General features: G+C 42.3%; 1 long non-coding RNA gene across 2 annotated transcripts in view; it reads right to left on the reverse strand.

The window, feature by feature from the left end:
• LOC137313857 (uncharacterized) overlaps positions 1-20,291 on the reverse strand; it is a 118,620-nt gene extending 98,329 nt beyond the window's left edge. For both annotated transcript variants that reach the window (XR_010961097.1, XR_010961098.1), the window contains exons 1-5: positions 20,202-20,291; positions 16,883-16,978; positions 9,571-9,855; positions 5,725-5,820; positions 2,002-2,167 (exon numbers count right to left, since the gene is read on the reverse strand). This is a non-coding gene — a long non-coding RNA (uncharacterized lncRNA). The remainder of the gene's footprint in view (positions 1-2,001; positions 2,168-5,724; positions 5,821-9,570; positions 9,856-16,882; positions 16,979-20,201) is intronic.
• Between the last annotated feature and the right edge of the window lie 6,854 nt (positions 20,292-27,145).

A 27,145-nucleotide genomic window follows, 5' to 3' on the forward strand; every position in this document is an offset into this window, starting at 1 on the left:
AGCTCCTTAGTATCCATCCTATCTGTGCCCCTCATAATTTTGTACACGTCAATCATGTCTCCCCTCAGCCTCCTCTGCTCCAAGGAAAACAAACCCAATCTTCACAGTCTCTCTTCATAGCTGAAGCGCTCCAGCCCTGGTAACATCCTGGTGAATCTCCTCTGCACCCTCTCCAAAGCGATCACATCCTTCCTGTAGTGTGGCGACCAGAACTGCACACAGTACTCCAGCTGTGGCCTAACCAGTGTTTTATGCAGCTCCATCATAACCTCCTTGCTCTTGTATTCTATGCCTCGGCTAATAAAGGCAAGTATCCCATATGCCTTCTTTACCACCTTATCTACCTGTTCCGCCGCCTTCAGGGATCTGTGAACTTGCACACCAAGATCCCTCTGACCCTCTGTTTTGCCTAGGGTCCTCCCATTCATTGTGTATTCCCTTGCCTTTTTAGTCCCTCCAAAGTGCATCACCTCGCACTTTTCCGGGTTAAATTCCATTTGCCCTGTTCCGCCCATCTGACCAACCCATCTATATCGTCCTGCAGACTGAGGCTATCCTCCTCACTATTTACCATCCTACCAATTTTTGTATCATCAGCGAACTTACTGATTATACCTTTTACTTTCATATCCAAGTCATTAATGTAGACCACAAACAGCAAGGGACCCAGCACCGAACCCTGTGGTACCCCACTGGCCACAGGCTTCCAGTCACAAAAACAACCTTCGACCATCACCCTCTGCCTTCTGCCACTAAGCCAGTTTTGTATCCAAAGTGCCAAGGCACCCTGGATTCCATGGGCTCGTACCTTCTTGACCAGTCTCCTGTGGGGGACTTTATCGAAGGCCTTACTGAAATCCATGTATACCACATCCACTGCGTTACCCTCATCCACACGCCTAGTCACCACCTCAAAAAATTCAATCAAATTAGTCAGACATGATCTTCCCTTGACAAAGCCATGTTGACTATGCCTGATTCATCCTTGCTTCTCCAAGTGGAGACTAATTGTGTCCTTCAGAATTTTTTCCAATAATTTTCCGACCACTGATGTTCGTCTCACTGGCCTGTAGTTCCCCGGTTTTTCCCTACTCCCTATGTGACTTTATGTGCATATGTGTATATGTGTATATTTGTGTTTGTGCACTTATGTGTGTGTCTGTGCCTTTCTATGTGTGTATATGCGTGTGTACGTGTGTATGTGCCTGTATTTAAAATCACTTGGATGAGCACTTGAAGTGCCGCAACCTACAGGGCTATGGCCAAGATTTCCACCTTCTGCAGGTGGTGTTAGTTCGACCGTCCATTACAACCCTGCCACATTTTCACGTCCATTCACCTCGATTCCATTAAAAGTAATTGACAGAATTTTATGGGCTGATGGCATGCAATTTCCTAAAGTGCTCTCCCGGGGAGTGACGCTCCACCGCAAGTTCGACTGTCCGGATTGTGAGTCCGCTGAAGGCAAAATTAACCCCCGGTGATGAATGGGGGAGAACTAAACCCTGCCCTGCCTCGGTTGCGCGCTCTCCACAGTTTGTTTGGTTAGTTTCCCTGTTCGGGTCTTAGGCATTTTAACATTTTTGTTCTTGAAATGTCTCTCATTTACTCCGCAGACATTTTCATGTCACCTCTGAGTTCCTTAATTTCATGAACTGGATTCCAGTTCAGTCAACTCATGAAATTCCCTTCAACTCCTGTGTGTCGCCTCCGATCGGCCCTTTTCCCAGTTCCACTAAAACTGTTTTACTTTGTTTTCGGTTCACTCAAGAGTTGTATCCGAACCATTACCCTGTCCTGTGTGCAGATGCTGACCGATCCGCTGGGTGTTTTCACCGCTGCCTTTCATTGTTTCAGATTCACCATAAATGCAGTTTGATCCATTTCTTTACCGTTTGGCCTGTTTCTCTTCTGTTACCTTCTATGATTCTAAGTTTTGATATCCTGTTAGTTCTGTGATGTTTAAATAATCCAAACTCATCCCGTTCTCCTCCTACTTACCCGATGTTCTTGTCCACTGAAATGCCTCTCGTGTGTTGACAACGTGCTGACTCCGTCCACCCCTTCTTCAACTGCCTGTTCTGGTCTGTCCCGATAGAATTTCGTCAACTGGAACAGTTGGTAACGGTCACACTTTGTCAAGACCTCAGTGATCGCAGTGTTCGGTCTGTGAACAACAATGGAGAAAACTAAACACATTATCGACCTTCCATCCGGTCGGTTACATTTCCTCTTACACCAAACGGGTGCCGCCTCCTGTGAGCCACGTTATCAAATACCTTCTGAAAATCCATATTTTTTTATTTTTTTTTATTCGTTCACGGGATGTGGGTGGCGCTGGCAAGGCCGGCATTTATTGCCAATCCCTAATTGCCCTCGAGAAGGTGGTGGTGAGCCGCCTTCTTGAACCGCTGCAGTCCGTGTGGTGAAGGTTCTCCCACAGTGCTGTTCGGAAGGGAGTTCCAGGATTTTGACCCAGCGACAATGAAGGAACGGCGATATATTTCCAAGTCGGGATGGTGACTTGGAGGGGAACGTGCAGGTGGTGCTGTTCCCATGCGCCTGCTGCCCTTGTCCTTCTAGGTGGTAGAGGTCGCGGGTTTAGGAGGTGCTGTCGAAGATGCCTTGGCGAGTTGCTGCAGTGCATCCTGTGGATGGTGCACACTGCAGCCACAGTGCGCCGGTGGTGAAGGGAGTGAATGTTTCTGGTGGTGGATGGGGTGCCAATCAAGCGGGCTGCTTTATCTTGGATGGTGTCGAGCTTCTTGAGTGTTGTTGGAGCTGCACTCATCCAGGCAAGTGGAGAGTATTCCATCACACTCCTGACTTGTGCCTTGCAGATGGTGGAAAGGCTTTGGGGAGTCAGGAGGTGAGTCACTCGCCGCAGAATACCCAGCCTCTGACCTGCTCTCGTAGCCACAGTATTTATATGGCTGGTCAAGTTAAGTTTCTGGTCAATGGTGACCCGCAGGATGTTGATGGTGGGGGATTCGGCGATGGTAATGCCGTTGAATGTCAAGGGGAGGTGATTAGACTCTCTCTTGTTGGAGATGGTCATTGCCTGGCACTTATCTGGCGCGAATGTTACTTGCCACTTATCAGCCCAAGCCTGGATGTTGTCCAGGTCTTGCTGCATGCAGGCTCGGACTGCTTCATTATCTGATGTGTTGCGAATGGAACTGAACACTGTTCAGTCATCAGCGAACATCCCCATTTCTGACCTTATGATGGAGGGAAGGTCATTGATGAAGCAACTGAAGATGGTTGGGCCGAGTACACTGCCCTGAGGAACTCCTGCAGCAATGCCCTGGGGCTGAGATGATTGGCCTCCAACAACCACTACCATCTTCCTTTGTGCTCGGTATGACTTCAGCCACTGGAGAGTTTTCGCCCTGATTCCCATTGACTTCAATTTTACTCGGGCTCCTTCGTGCCACACTCGGTCAAATGCTGCCTTGATGTCAAGGGCAGTCACTCTCACCTCACCTCTGGAATTCAGCTCTTTTGTCCATGTTTGGACCAAGGCTGTAATGAGGTCTGGAGCCGAGTGGGCCTGGCGGAACCCAAACTGAGCATCGGTGAGCAGGTTATTGGTGAGTAAGTGCCGCTTGATAGCACAGTCGACGAAACCTTCCATCACTTTGCTGATGATTGAGAGTAGACTGATGGGGCGGTAATTGGCCGGATTGGATTTGTCCTGCTTTTTGTGGACAGGACATACCTGGGCAATTTTCCACATTGTCGGGTGGATGCCAGTGTTGTAGCTGTACTGGAACAGCTTGGCTAGAGGCGCAGCTAGTTCTGGAGCACAAGTCTTCAGCACTACAGCTGGGATGTTGTCGGGGCCCATAGCCTTTGCTGTATCCAGTGCACTCAGCCGTTTCTTGATATCACGTGGAGTGAATCGAATTGGCCGAAGACTGGCTTCAGTGATGGTGGGGATATCGGGAGGAGGCTGAGATGGACTATCCACTCGGCACTTCTGGCCTGAAGATGTACCGCATGTGTTACAATCCATTGATCTATATAGTCACGTCTCAATAAGGCGGTATCAAATTTGTCAACTACAATGTCAAATGTCTCGATAATCCGTTCCAGCCTTGACTGAATCTTAAATGATTCGTCGTGAAATTACAGATTCGAGAAGTTTGCCCACAAATGACGTTGTCTAATTGGTCTCTAGTTATCTGATTGCCACATTCTCCCTGTTTTAACACAGACATTACTTGGTCACTTTCAGTCCACCTGGATATTTTCATTAAAAATTGTGTTCTCAAAAATTGTGAGTTTTGAAAAATTGTGGTCAGAGTCCCTCCGATCTGCTCTCTGACTTCCTTTAACAGCCTCGGGTGCGTTATCTCTGAGCTCAGTGATTAATCCACCTCGGCTATTAAATTCAGAGCCAAATCCTTCTCAACAATTGTCTCGAAATATGGCTCCACATCCTCCACAGTCTCGCTGAAGATGCTGTATCGACACCTTTGTATGGAATACTTTTACTGCAGATAGTTTGATACTGTGATACCTTGATTCATTGAAACCAACATTTTCACATCTGCCATCATTTTTAGAAACTGAAGGAAATATTTTATTTCGCCCCAAAAGTTCATCCAATCCAGCCCTGTCTGATTGATACCAGATCACATCTCTCAAGAGTCTGACTTTCCAAACGTGTTTGGAATGATTTTTAGATTCACAGTCACAACACACAATCTGAACTCCAATTCACTGGAATGTTGACACGGTCTCGTTTTTTTTTAATTTTTAGATATCAAGTTACATCTTCTGTCACTACTTCAAAAACCTCCTTCCTTTTTTCTTGCTAATAACTTTTCACTATTTCATAAAACATCTATTCCTGATCCAACAGTTTTATTATTTCCACTCTCTCGTCTCAGATCCGGATATTTCACACGCTCCAGTCTTATCAGGTGAAACCCTCCCACTGATCCATATACCCAGTCTGTCAAACCGTTTTTGCTGGTTGGTTCAGATCGTAACCGTCCCTTCCCTTCTTCCTGAAATCACCCTAGTGTCCCAAGAACATGAACCCTTCACTCCTGCTCCAGCCCCGCTGCCACACATTCACCAGACTCATGTTGTTCTCAGTAAGTGCCCAGTTCAAAACAATTCGGAGTTCACCACCCTGTGGCCTTGTTTTTCAGCCCGGAGCTCAAATTTTAATATTCCCTTTATAAACGTAATTCTAACCGTGTTATACATTCGACCATGACAATTTTCCTCTCTCCTTTCCTTTCTCGAGATGGTACCACCTGTTCCAGGAAGTTCTTCCCTCTGGCACCAGGGCGGCAACGTATCATTTGGACCTGCTCAGGTCTGCAGAAGAGTCTGTGTATTCCCCTGACTATGGAATCTCGCACCACTCTCGCTCTACTATTCCTGTGCCCCACCTGCCTCTCACCTCTCTCCCACTCGGGCTGCCTCCCACTGCTCCCTGCTTTCACACTGTTACTCAGGAAGACCAATCTGAGTGACTGTTTCTATCCACCTTACAGTCCATAAAATCAGGTGTCTATTGGACAGTTCCAATAATGAGATCCCTCCAACTGTGACTGCACTGGCCCGGCAGATGTTCACTCACTTTCGTTTATCAACGCACCATATGCTCGGTTTCTACTTCCTGTTTGAGCAACAGGATCTTGTTCATGATCTGGACCGTTCATCAGGACACAATTGATATTTTAAAGATTGTTCTGAACCTACCGGTGTCCATTCTCATTCTTGTTGAAGATTTTGGATCTTCTCCCCTGTTTGGACCTTCAGCCATGGTGTTGACAGGCGTTCCAAAAATGTGATGCTCTGTAATAAATATATTAATTGGAGGGTTAGACTGAAATATTAAAATGAGAGGGAGGAACGTTGCGTTGTTAAAAGTGATATCAAGTCCCTCCTTCCCCATTAGTACAACAGCTGTTAGCTCAAGGATCGAGCATTTTCCGACTGTGACGATCAACTCTCCACATCAGGTGCGGCGCAGACAGCTGCCCAGTGAAACCCAATGAGTCCCGCTGATCTCCACAACCCAGTTCTCGACGGCCGAGATTCTGCACTGGGAGCACCAATTGGTAAGATTTACTTACGTTGCAGACCAGCACCAGACTTATTCCTGAGGTAGTGAATATTCTGGAGGGCAATATGGAGCGAGGTGATGAACTAAATGATCCTTCACTCAGTTTTACCCAGTCTGGCGCTATTGTAATATTTTATTCACAGATTTGTTTTTAATAGTTTTGATTTGTTGAGTTTTGATGTTAAATTCTGTGATTTCATGCATCTGATATCTATCGACACACCCAAATGGAGCTGGGTGTGATTTCTCAACTCTCGATGGGTACTGACATTGTCCGTATATTCATGGAGATGTGTTTTGGTTGGTGGTTCAATTTGGATATATTTACCATATCTCTCATGGTATCAGGACCTGACTAAAGAGCACTGCAGGAGGTGAGGAATTTTACACCGTTCTACGAATATTAACACTAATGTATAATGTTATGAATTGTGTAACTTTAAACAGGTGCTGCACATTGATTGTTGGACTGTTTGTCGGGGTCTTACAATCTCAGAAAAAAACACAAATATATAAGTTGTGGATTCGACTGTTATTTTACTATCATAATTGTCCACTTGTGCGTGTGCCTCCCTCTGTGTGCGCACAGGCAAGAGCAACTAATCAAACTATCAGTCACTGTACTATCCTTTCCACACTGTGGAAATGTAAAAGCGATTAATCTCAGTCAGTAATTTCTTCAAACTATGGTTGAAGTTATTCGCTGACAGTTGTGTGATAACAAGATTAAATTGTGCAGTTACTCTTTTGTCAAATTAGTGATGGACTTTCCTAACTTTTGGTAATTTCAATAGTTACTTTTATATAAAGATTAATGATGGACCATCCGACCTGTTGGTAATTTCAGTCGATGCTTTTTATATAGAGATTATGATGGTCACTCCTTGCTGTTTGTAATTTCAGTCGTTACTTCTATATAAAGAATAGTGATGGACCCTCCTCCTTGTTGGTATTTTGAGGAGTTACCTTTATATTAAAATAAGTGATGCACCCAAGTGACGCTCCTACCTGTTGGTAAATTACTGTTACTTTTCATAAAAAGTTTAGTGTTGACTCTTCTGCCTGTTGGTAATTTCAGTTGTTACTTTTTTGGATAAAGATTCGTGATGGACCCTCCTCCCTGTTGGTAATTTCAGGATTTACTTTTTATCTGAAGTTTAGTGATGGACCCTCCTCCCTGTTGGTAATTTTAGTGGTTACTTTTTATATTATGCTTCGTGATGGACCCTCCTCCATATTGGTAATTTCAGTCGTTACTTTTTTATCTAAAAATTAGTGATGGATCCTCCGACCTGTTGTTAATTTCAGTAGTTACTTTTTAGAAAAAAAATAAAGATTAGTGATGGACCACCCTCCCTGTTGGTAATTTTACTTCATACTTTTTATATAAAGATTAGTAATTGATGCTCCTAGCTTTTGGTAACTTCAGTAGTAACGTTTTATATAAGGTTTAGTGTTGGACCCTCCTTCCTGTTGTTAATTTCAGTCGTTACAATTACGTAAAGATTAGTGATGGACCCCACAATATGTTGGCAATTTCAGGAGTTACTTGTTATATAAAGATTAGTGATGGATCCTGCTACCTGTTAGTAATTTGACTTTGTACTTTATATATAAAGATTAGTGATGGACCCTCCTACTTTTTGGTAATTTCACTAGCAACCTTTGAAATTAAAGTTAATGTTGGACCCTCCTACCTTTTGATAATTTCATTGGTTACTTTCCATATGAAAATTAATGATGGGCCCTCATCCCTGTTGGTAATTTCAGTAGCTACTTTTTATATAAAGATACGTGATGGATGCTCCGACCTGTTGGCAATTGCAATAGTAACTTTTATATAAAGATTAGTGATGGAGCCTCCTTCCTATTGGTAATTCCAGTTGTTACTTTTATATAAAAATTAGTGATGGACACTCCTACCTGTTGGTAATCTTAGTGGTTACTTTTTACATCAAGTTTATTGTTGGACCCTCCTCCATGTTGGTAATTTCAGGCGTTTCCTTTTTATATAAAGATGAGTAATGGACCCTCCTTCCTATTGGTAATTCCAGTTGTTACTTTGATTCAAAAATTAGTGATGGACACTCCAACCTGTTGATATTCTTAGTGGTTACTTTTTATATAAAGTTTATTGTTGGACCATCGTCCATGTTGGTAATTTCAGTCGTTACTTTTTATATAATGATTAGTGATGGACCTTCCTAATTGTTGGTAATTTCAGTGTTTACTTTCCATAAAAAGATCAATGATGGACCCTCCACCTGTTGGCAAATGCAGTAGTTATTTTTTATATCATAATTAGTGTTGGCAATTTCAGTAATTACTTTTCATATAAAGATTAGTGATGGACCATACTCCCTGTTCGTAATGTAAGTGGTTCCTGTTTGGACAAAGATTAGTGATGGACCCTTCTCCCTGTTGGTAATTTCAGCATTTGCATTTTCTTTAACGACGAGTGATGGACCCTCTTCCATGTTGTTAATTTCAGCAGTTACTTTTTATATAAAGATTAGTGATGGAGTCTCCAACCTGTTGGTAAATTGAGTTGTTACTTTTTATATAAAGTTTTGTGATCGGACCTTCCTAACTGTTGATAATAAAAGCAACATCTCAAATTACCACGATTAACGATCAGGAAACACCGATCTGTGTGAGAGATGGTTTCAGCCCTGAACAGGTTTACCTTTAAAACATTCCCGAAGTGTGTTTCTGTCTGAAGGAGCGGCGTCTCTTTCTTCAGTTGAGCCAGTTTAACAAATAACATCCTCAATAAAAAATTTTAGAAAAAAACAGAAGTCCCTGCTCCATTCTCCCATCGAATTCGCATTAAACGAATTAATTATAATGAATCAGGAACAAGTGTTCGCTCCAACTTTGCTCCTATCCTGTGATTGGATCACGTTCAGTTCGGCCTCGGGTAACCATAGGCTGATTTTCCAGGTGCCCGGCAGAGAGCAATAATCGGCCATTGCGAATGTGTTAACCCTTTCCTGAGCTGAACTGTGTGTTCCATCAGTCTTTGATCAGTTCAATAAATTGCACCGGGCACAAAACAGTTCAGTGAGTAAAGAGAGCCACTGTTACAGTTAAAAATAAATGCATATGGAGTGAGAACGGACAGTTTACCACCCCTGTTTACTGAATATCAAATTTTAACATGTGGAGTAGGCAGCGCTGGACTCGGATGGTGCAAATCTCCAGAGTTCGTGTTCCTGCTTTCTTTTCCTACAACCGCTTTAAAATGTGCCTGTGGGCAGATTGGTGGGGTATGAAGGGATAAACCCTGAAATTACCGGTGTAAAATAGCCGGCCTTCAGTCAGTGTCTGAGCGAACAATTAGTGAATTGTTCCATCCGCGAGGAATCGAAAGCTCAGGACGACAGGGGAACATATCTGACCGCGGGAAATCGACTTTAGAAAAGAAGAAGGGGCAGAAAAAGTTAATTAAAAACAAATTGACACTATATTAACCTTACCTTGATACCGCAAGGATTTTCCTTCCATCAATGTCCGTGTCGATTTTGCAAATCATATCCTTGTCATTTCATTGTAATCAATCGAGCACACGTTCTTTGCATCATTTCTTCAGTTCACAACTTGGGAGTTTGATCTGATCCTTGTTGTGTGAGATTCAGGGCTCCGCCCTCCGTGAAAGCAGCTGCCAGACATCAGGATGTGTTTCAACACAAACATTCCACATTTCTTTCAGAACAGGGAGCGGCCTTTCTGGTTGAATCAATTCGAACCGGGTTGACAATTCGCTGCAAAGTCAATTGTGAACAAAGTCAGCTATAAATTTTACTTTTTCTCTTCTTGTTCCAGGGAAATTCAGTAAAACAGATACTTTCTCAGAAATAAATTGTTATATTTGTATCAGTGACATTGTTTGCTGAAGACCCATCGATTTTCTAATGTTTGCGCTTCCACCCTGGGGCCAAGAGCCAGTGTTTCGTCAGTGAGCTGAGGAGAGGCTGTTTCTGCAAGTGAGGACATTAACCATTTAACCGCCGAATTAAACTATCACCTCAATCACTGGGGGAATGAGTACTGAGTTTCAACAGTGACATTTATCACAGTAAATGTTCAGCAGATACACCAGTTACATTTTTAAATCCGAAAAAAGGACCATTCTTGGAAGAAAGATTGGATTGCCCTCATTTTGAGGGGTTTCACAGACAGTAATAAATAGCCCCTCCCCGGGATGGAAGTTTCCGAAGAGAGAAAGTGTTTGATGACAGATTGTGGTGATAATTCCGAGGGACGGATTGTTGCGAGCAATCCCAGGGACAGATTGTGGTGATAATGCGAGGGACGGATTGTTGTGATCAATCCCAGGGACAGATTGTGGTGATAATTCCGAGTGGCGGATTGTTGTGATCATTCCCAGGGTCAGATTGTGATGATAATTCCGAGTGGCGGATTGTTGTGATCATTCCCAGGGTCAGATTGTGATGATAATTCCGTGTGACGGATTGTTGTGATCAATCCCAGGGATAGATTGTGGAGATAATTCCATGCGGCGGATTGTTGTTATCAATCCCTGTGATAGATTGTGGTGATAATTCAGAGGGACTGATTGTTGTGATCAATCCCAGGGATATATTGCGATATTTCCCCTTTTCTCTCAAATTCACCCCTTGTTTTTTGACCAGGATTGAGGATTCATTCGGGCCGGAGACACAGCCTGAAACGGAGGAAACAATCAATCCCCAACAGTTATCTTCATGTGAACTCTCCCTCCACAGCTTGTTTCAATCTATCGCTGATTGAAGCGGAGTTTTATTCATTCTGACAAAAACCTTCAAATGAACGATTCATATAATTAAAAACATTGTTAAATGGACAATTTGGGTCAATTCTGGGTTTTCATGGAGTCAGAGTGCATTACATGAAATTTCCATAATGATAAAAGGATTCCATATGCAATTTCATAGAATTATATAGAACGTGCAGCACAGAAACAATTCATTCGGCAGAAAAGGTCCATGCTCCACACGAACCTCCTCCCTTCATCTACCCCTATCAGCATATGCCTCTATTCCTTTCGCCTCAATGACTTTATTTAACTTCCATTAAATGCTAGTCGCCTCAACTACTCCTTGTGGCAGTGAGTTCCACATTCCAACCACTCTCTGGTTAAAGACATTCCTGCTGAATTCCATATTGGATTTATTCGTGACTATCTGATATTTATGGCCCCGAGTTCTGGTTTCATCTTCTCTCCGTCCACCGTCGCAAACCGTTAGATAATCCTAAAGACCTCTCACAGGCCACCACTCCATCTTACTTTTGCAAGGGAAAAGAGCCCCATGTTGCTCAATCTTTCCTGATAGGTATAACTTCTCAGTTCTGGTGTCGTCCGAGTAGTTATTTTTTGCACTTTCTCCAGTGCCTCTATGTCATTTTTATAATATGGAGACCAGAACTTTTCACAATAATCCAAGTGTGGCCTAACCGGGGTTCTGTACAAATTTAACTTAACTTCTCTGCTTTACAAGTTTATCCTTCGAGAACAAACTCAGTGCTTGATTTGCTGTTTTATGGCCTTATTAACCTGCATCGCTGCAGCTAGTGATTTGTATATCTGTACCACCAGAACCCTCTGCTTCTCAACACTATCTAGACACTTATTATCCAAGCAGCATGTGGCCCTTTTTTTATCAAACAAAATATAATACCTCACAATCATTAGATACAGAGAAGGCATTTCCTCTGATGGAGGAGTCCAGGACAAAGAGGCACAATATTAAAATTAGCGCTCGGCCGTTCAGCAGTGAAATAATGACGCACTTTGTCGCACAAAGTTTACTGGAAATGTGGAATTCCTTCCTCCGATCCGTCATGGATTTTGGGTCAACTGAAATTTTGAAGACTGAAAGCGGCAGATTTTTTTTTTTAGGTAAGGTTATCAAGCGAAATGGATAAAGGGCAGATAAATAGAATTCAGGTATAGAGCAGCCATGATCTAATTCAATGGGAGAACAGATTCGAGGGGCTGAATGGCCTACTCCTGTTCCTATGTTCGTATATGTGCTGGATTATGAATTCCGGCATTTCGTGAATGTTAAGGTTAACCAATGGATTCTGCACAATGGCTTCATCACTGGATGGTTTGTACTTTGCCTTTAAATGGGTGTATCGTAGTATGACAGTAAGTACAGCAAAGGAGGAGTCCATTCGGCCCTTGATGCCTGTGCTGGCTCTTTGAAAGAGCTATCCAATTAGTCCCTTTCCCCTGCTCTTTCCCCATAGCCCTGTAAATTTTTCCCTTCAAGTTTTTATCCAATTCCCCTTTGAAAGTTATTGTTGAATCGCTCCTTTTGCCCCTCTTATTCCCTTTTCTTTCGATCTCCTCTGTTCTTTCTGTATTCAGCCTGGTTCTCAACTGTATTATGAACCTGACATTCGTTACAAGCCTCCGTTTCCTGTTTCATTTTAACCTCTATCACTTTAGTCATCCAGGGAAGTCTAGCTTTGGTTGGCTTTCCTTTCTCCTCGGACGGATGTGTCTACACTGTACCCGAACCAAATGTGCTGTGACTGGTTGGTTTTATTTAAGGCTGAGCTCCATCTGTTCTTAATTTTTCTTATTCGTTCATGGGATGTGGGCAACGCTGGCAGGGCCGGCATTTATTGCCCATCTCAAATTGCCCTTGAGAAGGTGGTGGTGAGCCGCCTTCTTGAAGCGCTGCAATCCGTGTGGTGAACTTCGCAGAATTCCAGGGGAGTAAAGATCAGATAATCGGTGCGAGAGAATCGAAGGTAAACTTTGTTAAATATATTTTAGGAAACACACCTGCTGTTCCAACCTGTGTCCAGTCAGAATTAAACATTGAAACCCTGAATCCAATCTCCGATTTTATTTCAGGGATGGTTAAAAGTTCAGTACAAGAGATTCTGTATCTCGAGATTTTAAATACTAAGTTCCTGAATTTGATGATTTTTGTACCTGCCGGGATGCTAACGTGATGTGTTCAGGATTCTGGATATCAATTCACCACCAACACCTCCCCCCTCGCCCCTGAAAACCCACTTTATCAGAATAATCTTGTTCAGTGGATAACCAGTGAGACAGGTCAGGACATCGCACTCTGTGGCGCCGTTTCGGAGTCTCCGCCTCTGCCGGGCGAGTCACAGCAGTTCTCCCGCACCCACCTGGCAGATCAAGGCAACACTTGTACAGAAGGTTGTATTGATTAATATGTGAGTTTGACAGTGCAGTCCTTCCAACTGATCTGCTTTAACCGCAGCAGTGCACAAACACAGCCTGCCGGCTCCTGGCATTTTATTACTGCATTTTTAAGTTCCCCCTCGACCGTGCTCTATATTGTACCGAGATTGCATGCATTAATCCGGTCCTAAGGCAGATGATTATGGCCTGGATTGTTCCTGTCCGGCATTGCTTTCCTTTCATTCCTGTCGTCACTTGTTTAATGCATTATTTATGTAACAATATCAGGAGAGACTGAACAGGCTGTGGCTCTTTTCTTTATTAAGGAGAAGACTGATAGATGACCTGATAGATGTTATTTTTCATATTCGGAAGGGGTTCCTTTGGGTAAACCTAGAGAGCATGTATCACCTTGACGGCAGTGCAAAACTAGAGGCCATGAATTTCAAATACTTACTGATGAAACCAAGATGGTATTCAGGAGAGACATCTTACTCAGAGAGTGGTGAGAATCTGCAACTCGTTACCACATGGAATGGTTGAGGCGAAAAGTGCAGATGCATTTATGGGGAAGGCAGATAAATACATGAGGGGGCTAGCAATAGAAATATAAGTTGATAGGGTGCGATGCAGTAGTGTGGGAGAACGCTCGTGTGGAGCATAAATCCAGGCAAAGACATGTTGGGCAAATTAGCTGTTCCTGAACTGTAAAATTCTATGTAATTGAATGAATATTTTTATTACACCAGCTCTTTCATCAACACAGATAGTGCCAGAATTATGAGCCCAATATTGAGCAGGGATACTGTCAGTAATAACAGGGCAATATTGAGCAGAGGTAGTGTCAGTAATATCAGCCCTATATTAAGCACATATTCTGTCAGTAATACCAGCTATATAATCAAAACAGTCGCCGTCAGTGTAAGAACCCTATAATTCGCACAAATACTGTCGTCATTCAGCTGTATAGAATCAGCATAGATACTGTCGATAATATCAGCTCCATAATCAGTACAGATACTGTCAGTAACATCAGCTCCATAATCAGTACAAGCACTTTCAGTAATATCAGCGCTATATTGAGCACAGACACTGTCAGTAATATCAGCTCCACAAGCAACACAGATACCTTCAGTAATATCAGCGCTATATTGCGCACAGATACAGTCAGTAATATCAGCGCTATATTGCGCATAGACACATTGATTGAGAGGGAAAAATAGATTATGAGAGTGAACTTGCATGGAACATAAAAGCGGACTGTAAAAATTTAGACAAGCGGGAATATGGTATTGAGATGGAGGACAAGCCATGATCCTATTGAATGCAGAGATGGCTCGAAGGGCCGAATGGCCTCCTCCTGCTCCTCTTCACCACGACTCTGTGACTCGGTTGCCGAGATTTCCACCTTCAGCAGGTGGTGTCAGATCGTCCGTCCATTACAACCCTGCCACATTTTCACTTCCATTTACCTCGATTCCATTAAAAGTAATTGACAGAATATTATGGACTGATGGAATGCAATTTGCTAAAGTGCTCTCCCGGGGAGTGACGCTCCACCGCAAGTTCTACTGCCCGGATTGTGAGTCCGCTGAAGGCAGAATTAAACCACGGTGATGAATGGGGAGGAACAAAACCCTCCACGGCCTTTGTTTCGCGCTCTCCACAGTTTGTTTGATTAGTTTCCCTGTTCGGGTCTTAGACATTTTCACCATTTCAACATTTTTGTTCTTGAAATGTCTCTCATTTACTCCGCAGGGAATTTTTTCAACTCTCAGATCCTTAATTTCCTGAACTACATTCCAGTTCAGTCAACTCATGAAATTCCCTCTAACTCCTGGTTGTCGCCTCCGATCAGCCCTTTTCTCAGTTCCACTCAAGAGTGGTATCCGAACCATTACCCTGTCCTTTGTGCAGATACTGACCGATCCGCTGGGTATTTTCACCACTGCCTTTCATTGTTTCAAATGTCTACAGTTAATCCGTTCCAGCCATGACTGAATCTTAAATGATTCGGCGTGAAATTGCAGATTCGAGAAGTTTGCCCACAAATGACGTTGTCTAATTGGTCTCTCGTTATCCGATTGCCACATTCTCCCTGTTTTAACACAGACATTACTTGGTCTCTTTCAGTCCACCTGGATATTTTCATTACCAATTGTGTTCTCAAAAATTGTGAGTTTTGAAAAATTGTGGTCAGAGTCCCTCCGATCTGCTCTCTCCATTCCTTTAACAACCTCGGGTGCGTTATCTCTGAGCTCAGTGACTAATCCACCTCGGCTATTAAATTCAGAGCCAAATCCTTCTCGACAGTTGTCTCGAAATATGGCTCCACATCCTCCTCAGTCTCGCTGAAGATGCTGTATCGACACCTTTGCATGGAATACATTTACTGCAGATAGTTTGATACTGTGATACTTTGATTCATTGAAACCAACATTTTCACATCTGCCATCATTTTTAGAAACTGAAGAAAATAATTTATATCGTCCCAAAAGTTCATCCAATCCAGCCCTGTCTGATAGATACCAGATCACATCCCTCAAGAGTCTGACTTTCCAAACGTGTTTGGAATGATTTTGAGATTCACAGGCATAACGCACAATCTGAACTCCAATTCACTGGAATGTTGACACGTTCTCGTTTTGTTAAATTTTTAGATATCAAGTTACATCTTCTGTCACTTCTTCAAATACCTCCTTCCTTTTTTCTTGGTGATCTCTTTTCACTATTTCATAAATCATCTGATCCTGCTCCAACAGTTTTATTATTTACACTCTCTAGTCTCAGATCCGGATATTTCACACGCTCCAGTCTTATCAGGTGAAACCCTCCCACTGCTCCATATACCCAGTCTGTCAAACCGTTTTTGCTGGTTGGTTCAGATCGTACCCGTCCCTTCCCTTCTTCCTGAACTCACCCGAGTGTCCCAAGAACATGAACCCTTCACTCCTGCTCCAGCCCCGCTGCCACAAATTCACCAGACTCATGTTGTCCTCAGTAAGGGCCCAGTGCAATACAATTCGGAGATCACCACCCTGTGGCCTTGTTTATCAGTACAGAACTCAAATTTTAATATTCCTTTTAAAAACGTAATTATAACCGTGTTATTGATTCCGACCATGACTATTTTCCGCTCTCCTTTCCTTTCCAGAGATGGTCACACCTGTTCCAGGAAGTTCTTCCCTCTGGCACCAGGGCGGCAACGTATCATTTGGACCTGCTCACGGCTGCAGAAGAGTCTGTTTATTCCCCTGACTATAGAATCTCGCACCACTCTCGCTCTCCTATTCCTGTGCCCCACCTGCCACTCACCTCTCTCCCACTCGGGCTGCCTCCCACTGCTCCCTGGTTTCAAGCTGTTACTCAGTAAGACCAATCTGCGTGACTGTTTCTATCCGCCTTACAGTCCATAACATCTGGTGTCTATTGGACAGTTCCAGTAATGAGATTCCTCCAACTGTGACTGCACTGGCCCGGTGGATGGTCACTCACTTTCGTTTATCTGCACTCTATATGCTCGGTTTATTCTTCCTGTTTGAGCAATAGGATCTTGTTCATGATCTGGACCGTTTATCAGGACACAATTGATATTTTAAAGATTGTTCTGAACCTACCGGTGTCTACTCTCATTCTTGTTGATGATGTTTGATCTTCTCCCCTGTTTGGACCTTCACCCATGGTGGTGACAGGCGTTCCAAGATTGTGATGCTCTGTAATAAATATATTAATAGGAGGGTTAGACTGAAATATTGAAATGAGAAGGAGCAACGTCGCCTTGTTAAAAGTGAAATCAAGTCCCTCCTTCCCCATTAGTACAACAGCTGTTAGCTCAAGGATCGAGCATTTTCCGACTGTTCCGATCAACTCGCCACATCAGGTGCGGAGCAGACAGCTGCCCAGTGAAACCCAATGAGTCCCGCTGATCTCCACAACCCAGTTCTCGACGGCCGAGATTCTGCACTGGGAGCACCAATTAGTAAGATTTACTTACGGTGCAGGCCAGCACCAGACTTATTCCTGAGGTAGTGAATATTCTGGAGGGCAATATGGAGCGAGGTGATGAATTAAATGATCCTTCACTCAGTTTTACCAAGTCTGGCGCTATTGTATTATTTTATTCACAGATTTGTTTTTTTAAATATTTTTGATTTGTGGAGTTTTGATATTAATTTCTGTTATTTTATGAACTTGATGTCTATCTACACACCCAAATGGTGCTTGGTATGATTTCTCTTCTCTCGATGGGTACTGACATTGTCCGTATGTTCATGGAGATGTGTTTTGGTTGGTGCTTCCATTTGGATATATTTACCATATCTCTCATGGTATCAGGAACTGATTAATGTAGGAGGTGAGGAATTTTACACCGTTCTACGAATATTAACACCAATGTATAATGTTATGAATTGTGTAACTTTAAACAGGTGCTGCACATTGATTGTTGGACTGTTTGTAGGGGTCTTACAATCTCAGAAAAAAACACAAATATATAAGTTGTAGATTCGACGGCAATTTTACAATCATAATTGTCCCCTTGTGCGTGTGCCTCCCTCTGTGTGCGCACAGGCAAGAGCAACTCATCAAACTATCAGTCACTGTATTATCCTTTCCACACTGTGGAAATGTAAAAGTGATTAATCTCAGTCAGTAATTTCTTCAAACGAGTTGAAGTTATTCGCTGACACTAGTGTGATAACAAGATTAAATTGTGCAGTTACTCTTTTTGCCAAATTAGTGATGGACTTTCCTAACTTTTGGTAATTTCAATAGTTACTTTTTATATAAGGTTTAATGATGGACCATCCGACCTGTTGGTAATTTCAGTCGATGCTTTTTATTTCGAGATTAGTGATGGTCACTCCTAGCTGTTTGTTATATGAGCAGTTACTTTTTAAACAAAGAATAGTGATGGACCCTCCTCCTTGTTGGTATTTTGAGGAGTTACTTTTTATATTAATATAAGTGATGCACCCAAAACCTGGTGGTAATTTCAGTGGTTACTTTTTATATAAAGATTAGTGATGGATAATTCTGCCTGTTGGTAATTTCAATACTTAATTTTTATTTAAAGATTAGTGATGGACGCTCCAATCTGTTGGTAAATTGAATTGTTACTTTTTATAAAAAGTTTAGTGTGGACTCTTCTGCCTGTTGGTAATTTCAGTCGTTACTTTTTTGGATAAAGATTAGTGATGGATGCTCTGACCTGTTGGTAATTTCAGCAGTAACTTTTTATATAAAGATTAGTGATGGAGTCTCCTTCCTATTGGTAATTCCAGTTGTTTCTTTCATTCAAAAATTAGTGATGGACACTCCTACCTGTTGGTATTCTTAGTGGTTACTTTTTATATAAAGTTTATCTTTGGACCCTCGTCAATGTTGGTAATTTCAGTCCTTACTTTTCATACAATGATTAGTGATGGACCTTCATAATTGTTGGTAATTTCGGTGTTTACTTTCTTTTAAAAGATCAATGATGGACCCTCTACCTGTTGGCAAATGCAGTAGTTATTTTTATATCAAAATTAGTGTTGCCAATTTCAGTAATTACTTTTTATATAAAGATTAATGATGGGCCATCCTCCCTGTTGGAAATGAAAGTGGTTACTGTTTAGTCAAAGATTAGTGATGGACCCTTCTCCCTGTTGGTAATTTCAGCATTTGCTTTTTCTATAAAGACAAGTGATGGACCCTCCTCCATGTTGTTAATTTCAGTCGTTACTTTTTATATAAAGATTAGTGATCGATACCTCCTACCTGTTGGTAAATTGAGTTGTTACTTTTTATGTATAGACTAGTGATGGACCCTCATACCTGTTGGTAATTTCAGTAGTTACTTTTTATATAAAGATTAGTGATCGACCCTCCTCCCTGTTGGTAAATTGAGTTGTTACTTTTTATGTATAGATTAGTGATGGACCCTCATACCTGTTGGTAATTTCAGTAGTTACTTTTTATATAAAGATTAGTGATGGGGCGACCTACTGCTGGTAAATTGAGTTGTTACTTTTTATATAAAGTTTTGTGATCGGACCCTCCTAACTGTTGATATTAAAAGCAACATCTCAACTTCCCAAGATTAACGATCAGGAAACACCGATCTGTGTGAAAGATGGTTTCAGCCCTGAACAGATTTCCCTTTAAAACATTCCTGAAGTGTGTTTCTGTCTGAAGGGAGCGGCGTCTCTTTCTTCAGTTGAGCCAGTTTAACAAATAACATCCTCAATAACATATTTTAGAAAAAAACAGAAGTCCCTGCTCCATTCTCCCATCTAATTCGCATTAAATGAATGAATGAGAAATTAATCAGGAACAAGTTTTATCTCCTCCTTTGCTCCTATCCTGTGATTGGATCACGTTCAGTCCGGCCTCGGGTCACCATGGGCTGATTTTCCAGGTGCCCGGCAGAGAGCAATAATCGGCCATTGCGAATGTGTTAACCCTTTCCTGAGCTGAACTGTGTGTTCGATCAGTCTTTGATCAGTTCAATAAATTGTACCGGGCACAAAACAGTTCAGTGAGTAAAAAGAGCCACTGTTACAGTTAAAAATAAATGCATATGGAGTGAGAACGGACAGTTTCCCACCCCTGTTAACTAAATATCAAATTTTAACATGTGGAGCAGGCAGCGCTGGAGTCGGATGGTGTAAATCTCCAGAGTTCGTGTTCCTGCTTTCTGTCCTGTAACCGCTTTAAAATGTGTCTGTGGGGAGATTGGTGGGGTATGAATGGATGAACCCTGCAATTACCGGTGTAAAATAGCCGGCCTTCAGTCAGTGTCTGAGCGAACAATTAGTGAATTGTTCCATTCGCGAGGAATCGAGAGTTCCGTACGCCAGGGGAACATATCTGATCGCGGGAAATCGGGTTTAGAAAAGAGGAAGGGGCATAAAAAAATAATTAAAAAACAAATTGTCACAAGATCAACCTTACCTTGATACCGCAAGGATTTTTCATCCCTCAATGTCCGTGTCGATTTTGCAAATTATATCCTTGTCATTTCATTGCAATCAATCGAGTACACGTCCTTTGCTTCATTTTAGCAGTTCACAACTTGGGAATTTGATCTGATCCTTGTTATGTGAGATTCAGGGCTCCGCCCTCCGTGAAAGCAGCTGCCAGACATCAGGATGTGTTTCAACACAAACATTCCACATTTGTTTCAGAACAGGGAGCGGCCTTTCTGGTTGAATCAATTCGAACCGGGTTGACAATTCGCTGCAAAGTCAATTGTGAACAAAGTCAACTATAAATTTTACTTTTTCTCTTCTTGTTCCGGGGAAGTTCAGTAAAACGGATACTTTGTCAGAAATAAATTGTTACATTTGTATCAGTGTCATTGTTTACTGAAGACCCATCGATTTTCTAATGTTTACGCTTCCACCCTGGGGCCAAGAGCGAGTGTTTCGTCAGTGAGCTGAGGAGAGGCTGTTTCTGGAAGTGAGGACATTAACCATTTAACCGCCGAATTAAACTATCACCTCAATCACTGGGGGAATGAGTACTGCGTTTCAACAGTTACATTTATCACGGTAAATATTCAGCAGTTACACCAGTTACATTGTTAAATCCGGAAAAAGGACCATTCCTCGTATAACGATTGGATTGCCCTCATTTTGATGGGGTTCACAGACGGTAATGATTAGCCCCTCCCCGGGTTGGAAGTTTCCGAAGAGAGAAAGTGTTTGGTGACAGATTGTGGTGATAATTCCGAGGGACAGATTGTTGTGATCAATCCCAGGGAGAGATTGTGGTGATAATTCCGAGGGGCGGATTGTTGTGATCAATCTCTGGGACAGATGCTGGTGATAATTGCGAGGGACGGATTGTTGTGATCAATCTCTGGGACAGATGCTGGTGATAATTCCGAGGGACGGATTGTTGTGATCAATCCCAGGGAGAGATTGTGGTGATAATTCCGAGGGGCGGATTGTTGTGATCAATCTCTGGGACAGATGCTGGTGATAATTGCGAGTGGCGGATTGTTGTGATCAATCCCAGGGACAGATTGTGGTGATAATTCCGAGGGACGGATTGCTGTGATCAATCCCAGGGACAGATTGTGGTGATAATTCCGAGGGACGGATTGTTGTGATCAATTCCATGGACAGATTGTGGTGATAATTCCGAGGGGCGGATTGTTCTGAGCAATCCCAGGGATAGATTGTGGTGATAATTCGGAGGGACGGGTTGTTGTGATCAATCCCAGGGACAGATTGTGGTGATAATTCAGAGGGACGGATTGTTGTGATCAATCCCAGGGACAGATTGTGGTGATAATTCCGAGGGAAATATTGTTGTGATCAATCCCAGGGACAGATTGTGGTGATAATTCCGAGGGGCGGATTGTTGTGATCAATCCCAGGGACAGATTGTGGTGATAATTCAAAGAGACTGATTGTTGTGATCAATCCCAGAGATAGATTGTGATATTTACCCTTTTCTCTCTAATTCCCCCCTTGTTTTTTGACCAGGATTGAGGATTCATTCGGGCCGGAGACACAGCCTGAAGCGGAGGAAACAAACAATCCCCAACATTTGTCTTCATGTGAACTCTCCCTCCACAGCTTGTTTCAATCCCTTCAAACGAACAGTACATATCATTAAATACATTGCTAAATGGACCATTTGGATCAATTCTGGGTTTTCATGGAGTCAGAGTGCATTAAATGAAATTTCCATAATGATAAAAGGATTCCATATGCAATTTCATAGAATTATATAGAACGTGCAGCACAGAAACAGGTCATTCGGCAGAAAAGGTCCATGCTCCACACGAGCCTCCTCCCTTCATCTACCCCTATCAGCATGACCCTCTATTCCTTTCGACTCAATGACTTAATTTCGCTTCCTTTAAATGCCAGTCGCCTCAACTACTCCTTGTGGCAGTGAGTTCCACATTCCAACCACTCTCTGGTTGAAGACATTCCTTCTGAATTCCATATTGGATTTATTAGTGACTATCTGATATTTATGGTCCCGAGTTCTGGTTTCATCTTCTCTCCGTCCACCCTCGCAAACCCTTAGATAATCTTAAAGACCTCTCACAGGCCACCACTCCATCTTCCTTTTGCAAGGGAAAGGAGCCCCATGTTGCTCAATCCTTCCTGATAGGTATAACTTCTCATTTCTGGTGTCGTCCGAGTCGTCATTTTTTGCACTTTCTCCAGTGCCTCTATGTCAGTTTTATAATATGGAGACCAGAACTGTTCACAATAATCCAAGTGTGGCCGAACCGGGGTTCTGTACAAATTTAAGTTAACTTCTCTGCTTTACAAGTCTATCCTTCGAGAACAAACTCAGTGCTTGATTTGCTGTTTTATGGCCTTATTAACCTGCATAGCTACAGCTAGTGATTTCTATATCTGTACCACCAGAACCCTCTGCTCCTCGATCCTATTTAGACACTTATTCTCCAAGCAGTATGTGGCCCTCTTTCCCAACCAAAATATAATACCTCACACTCATTAGATACAGAGAAGGCATTTCCTCTGATGGAGGAGTCCAGGACAAAGAGGCACAACATTAAAATTAGCGCTCGGCCGTTCAGGAGTGAAATAATGACGCACTTTTTCGCACAAAGTTTACTGGAAATGTGGAATTCCTTCCTCCGATAGGTTATGGATTTTGGGTCAAGTGAAATTTTGAAGACTGAAAGCGGCAGATTTTATTCAGGTAAGGTAATCAAGCGAAATGGATAAAGGGCAGGTAAATAGAATTCAGGTGCAGAGCAGCCATAATCTAATTAAATGGGAGAACAGATTCGAGGGGCTGAATGGCCTACTCCTGTTCCTATGTTCGCATATGTGCTGGATTATGAATTCCAGCATTTGGTGAATGTGAAGGTTAACCATAGGTTCTGCACAATTGCATCATCACTGGATGGTTTGCACCTTGCCTTTAAATGGGTGTATTGTAGTATGACCGTTCGTACAGCACAGCAGAGTCCATTCTGCCCTTGATGCCTGCGCTGGCTCTTTGAAAGAGCAATCCAATTAGACCCTTTATCCTGCTCTATCCCCATATACTTTATATATAAAGATTAGTGATGGACCCGACGATCTGTTGGTAATTTGACTTTGTACTTCATGTATAAAGATTAGTGATGGACCCTCCTACTTGTTGGTAATCTCACTTGCAACCTTTGAAATAAAAGTATTGGACCCTCCTACCTTTTGATAATTTCCGTGGTTACTTTCCATATGAAAATTAATGATGGGCCCTCCACCATGTTGTTAATTTCAGTACTTACTTTTTATTTAAATTTTAGTAATGGACCCTTATACCAGTTGGTAAATTGAGTTGTTACTTTTTATATAAAGATTAATATGGAATCTTCCACCTGTTGGTAATTTGAGCAGTTACTTTTTAGAAAAAAAATTGTGATGGACCCTCCTCCCTGTTGGAAATTTCAGTTGTTACTTTTTTTATAAAGATTAGTGATGGACCCTCCTTCCTATTGGTAATTCCAGTTGTTACTTTTATATAAAAATTAGTGATGGACACTCCTACCTGTTGGTAACATTAGTGGTTACTTTTTATATAACGTTTATTGTTGGACCCGCTTCCATATTGGTAATTTCAGTGGTTACCTTTTATTTAAAGATGAGTGATGGACCTTCCTAACGGTTGGTAATTTCTGTGTTTACTTTCGATAAAAAAATCAATCATGGACCCTCTACCTGTTGGTCAATGCAGTAGTTACTTTTTTATGTAAAAATTAGTGTTGGTAATTTCAGTAATTACTTTTTATATAAAGATTAGTGTTGGACCATCCTCCCTGTTGGTAATGTAAGTGGTTACTGTTTATATATAGATTAGTGATGGACCCTCCTCCCCGTTGGTAATTTCAGTCGTTGCTTTTTATATAAAGATTAGTGATGGGGCCCTCTTACCGGTCGGTAATTTCAGTAATTAGTTTTATCAAAAGATTAGTGATGGACCCTCCTACCTGTTGGTAAACTGAGTTGTTACTTTTTATGGAAAGATTAGTGATGTACTCTCCTCCCTGTTGGTAATTTCAGTGGTCACTTTTGATATAAAGATTAGTAATGGGGCTACCGACTGCTGGTAAATTTAGTTTTTTTTTTAATTTGAAGTTTTCTGATCGGACCCTCCGAACTGTTGATATTGAAATTAACATCTCAAATTACCAAGATTAACGATCAGGAAGCACCGATCTGTGTAAAAGATGGTTTCAGCCCTGAACAGGTTTCCCTTTAAAACATTACTGAACTTTGGTTCTGTCTGAAGGGAGCGGCCTCTCTTTCTTCAATTGAGCCAGTTTAACAAATAACATCCTCAATAAAATATTTTAGAGAAAGCAGAAGTCCCTGCTCCATTCTCCCATCTAATTCGCATTAAACGAATTGATTATAATTAATCAGGCACAAGTGTTCGCTCCGACGTTGCTCCTATCCTGTGATTGGATCACGTTCAGTCCTGGCCTCGGGTAACCATAGGCTGATTTTCCAGGTGCCAGGCAGAGAGCAATAATCGGCCATTGCGAATGTGTTAACCCTTTCCTGAGCTGAACTGTGTGTTCGATCAGTCTTTGATCAGTTCAATAAATTGTCCCGGGCACAAAACAGCTCAGTGAGTAAAAAGAGCCAGTGTTACAGTTAAAAATAAATGCATATAGATTGAGAACGGACAGTTTCGCTCCCCTGTTTACTGAAATTGAAATTCGAACATGGGTGGAGGCACCGCTGGACTGGGATGGTGCAAATCTCCAGAGTTCGTGTTCCGGCTTTCTCTCCTGTAACCGCTTTAAAATGTATCTGTGGGGAGATTGGTGGGGTGCATCAAGGGATAAGCCCTGAAATTCGCTGGGTGAAATACCGGGCCTTCAGTCTGTGTCTGAGCGAACAATTAGTGACTTGTTCCATCCGCGAGGAATCGAGAGCTCCCGACGCCAGGGAACATATCTGACCGCGGAAATCGGCTTTAGAAATGAGGATGGGGCAGAAAAAGTTTGTAAAAAACAAATTGACACTGTATTAACCTTAACTTGACCGGGCAAGGCTTTTCCGTCCCGCAATGTCGGTGTAGATTTTCAAATTATATCCTTGTTATTTCATTGTAATCAATCGAGCACACGTTCTTTGCTTCATTTTAGCAGTTCACAACTTCGGAATTTGAACTGATCCTTGTTATGTGAGATTCAGAGCTCCGCCCTCCGTGAAAGCTGCTGCCAGACATCAGGATGGATTTCAACACAAACATTCCTCATTTGTTTCAGAACAGGGAGCGGCCTTTCTGGTTGAATCAAATCGAACCAAGTTGACAATTCGCTGCCAAGTCAACTCTGAACAAAGTTTGTTTTAAATTATACTTTTTCTCATCTTGTTCCAGGGAAGTTCAGTAAAACAGATACTTTGTTGGAAATATATTGTTATATTTGCATCAGGGACATTGTTTACTGAAGATCCATCGATGTTCTAATATTTGCGCTTCAACCCTGGGGCCAAGAGCCAGTGTTTCGTCAGTGAGCTGAGGAGAGGCTGTTTCTGCAAGTGAGGACATTAACAATTTAACCGCCGAATTGAACTATCGTTGAGCATCAATCACCTCATTCACTGGGGGAATGAGTACTGACTTTCAACAGTTAAATTGATCACAGTAAATATTCAGCAGATACACCAGTTACGTTGTTAAATCCGGAATGGACCATTCCTGGTGTAAAGATTGGATTGCGCTCATTTTGAGGGGGTTCACAGATAGTAATAAATAGCCCCTCCCCGGGTTGGAAGTTTCCGAAGATAGAAAGTGTTTGATGATAAATTGTGGTGTTAATTCCGAGGGGCGGATTGTTGTGATCAATCCCAGGGACAGATTGTGGTGATAATTCCGAGGGACGGATTGTTGTGATCAATCCCAGGGACAGATTGTGGTGATAATTCCGAGGGACGGATTGTTGTGATCAATCCCAGAAACAGATTGTGGTGATAATTCCGAGGGACGGATTGTTGTGATCAATCCCAGGTCCAGATTGTGGTGATAATTCAGAGGGGCGGATTGTTGTGATCAATCCCAGGGATTGATTGTGGTGATAATTCCGAGGGGCGGATTGTTGTGATCATTCCCAGGGACAGATTGTGGTGATAATTCAGAGAGACGGATTGTTGTGATCAATCCCAGGTATAGATTGCGATATTTCCCCCTTTCTCACGAATTCCACCCTTGTTTTTTGACTAGGATTGAGGTTTCATTCGGGCCGGAGACACAGCCTGAAGCGGCGGAAACAAACAATCCCCAACATTTATCTTCATGTGAACTCTCCCTCCACAGCTTGTTTCAATCTATCGCTGATTGAAGCGGAGTTTTATTCATTCCAACAAAAACCTTCAAACGAACAGTACATATCATTAAATACATTGTTAAATGGACAATTTGGATCAATGCTGGGTTTTCATGGATTCAGAGTGCATTAAATGAAATTTCCATAATGATAAAACGATTCCATATGCAATTTCATAGAATTATATAGAACGTGCAGCACAGAAACAGGTCATTCGGCAGAAAAGCTCCATGCTCCACACGAACCTCCTCCCTTAATCTACCCCGATCAGCATATCCCGCTATTCCTTTCGCCTCAATGACTTTATTTCGCTTCGTTTAAATGCCAGTCGCCCCAACTACTCCTTGTGGCAGTGAGTTCCACATTCCAACCACTCTCTGGTTAAAGACATTCCCGCTGAATTCCATATTATATTAATTGGTGACTATATTATATTTATGGTCCCGAGTTATGGTTACATCTTCTCTCCGACCACCCTCGCAAACCCTTAGATAATCTTAAAGACCTCTCACAGGCCACCACTCCATCGTCCTTTTGCAAGGGAAAAAAAGCCACATGTTGCTCAATCTTTCCTGAT

The sequence above is a fragment of the Heptranchias perlo genome, unplaced genomic scaffold (genome assembly GCF_035084215.1).
Source record: "Heptranchias perlo isolate sHepPer1 unplaced genomic scaffold, sHepPer1.hap1 HAP1_SCAFFOLD_49, whole genome shotgun sequence".
In the NCBI taxonomy this organism is placed as follows: domain Eukaryota; kingdom Metazoa; phylum Chordata; class Chondrichthyes; order Hexanchiformes; family Hexanchidae; genus Heptranchias; species Heptranchias perlo.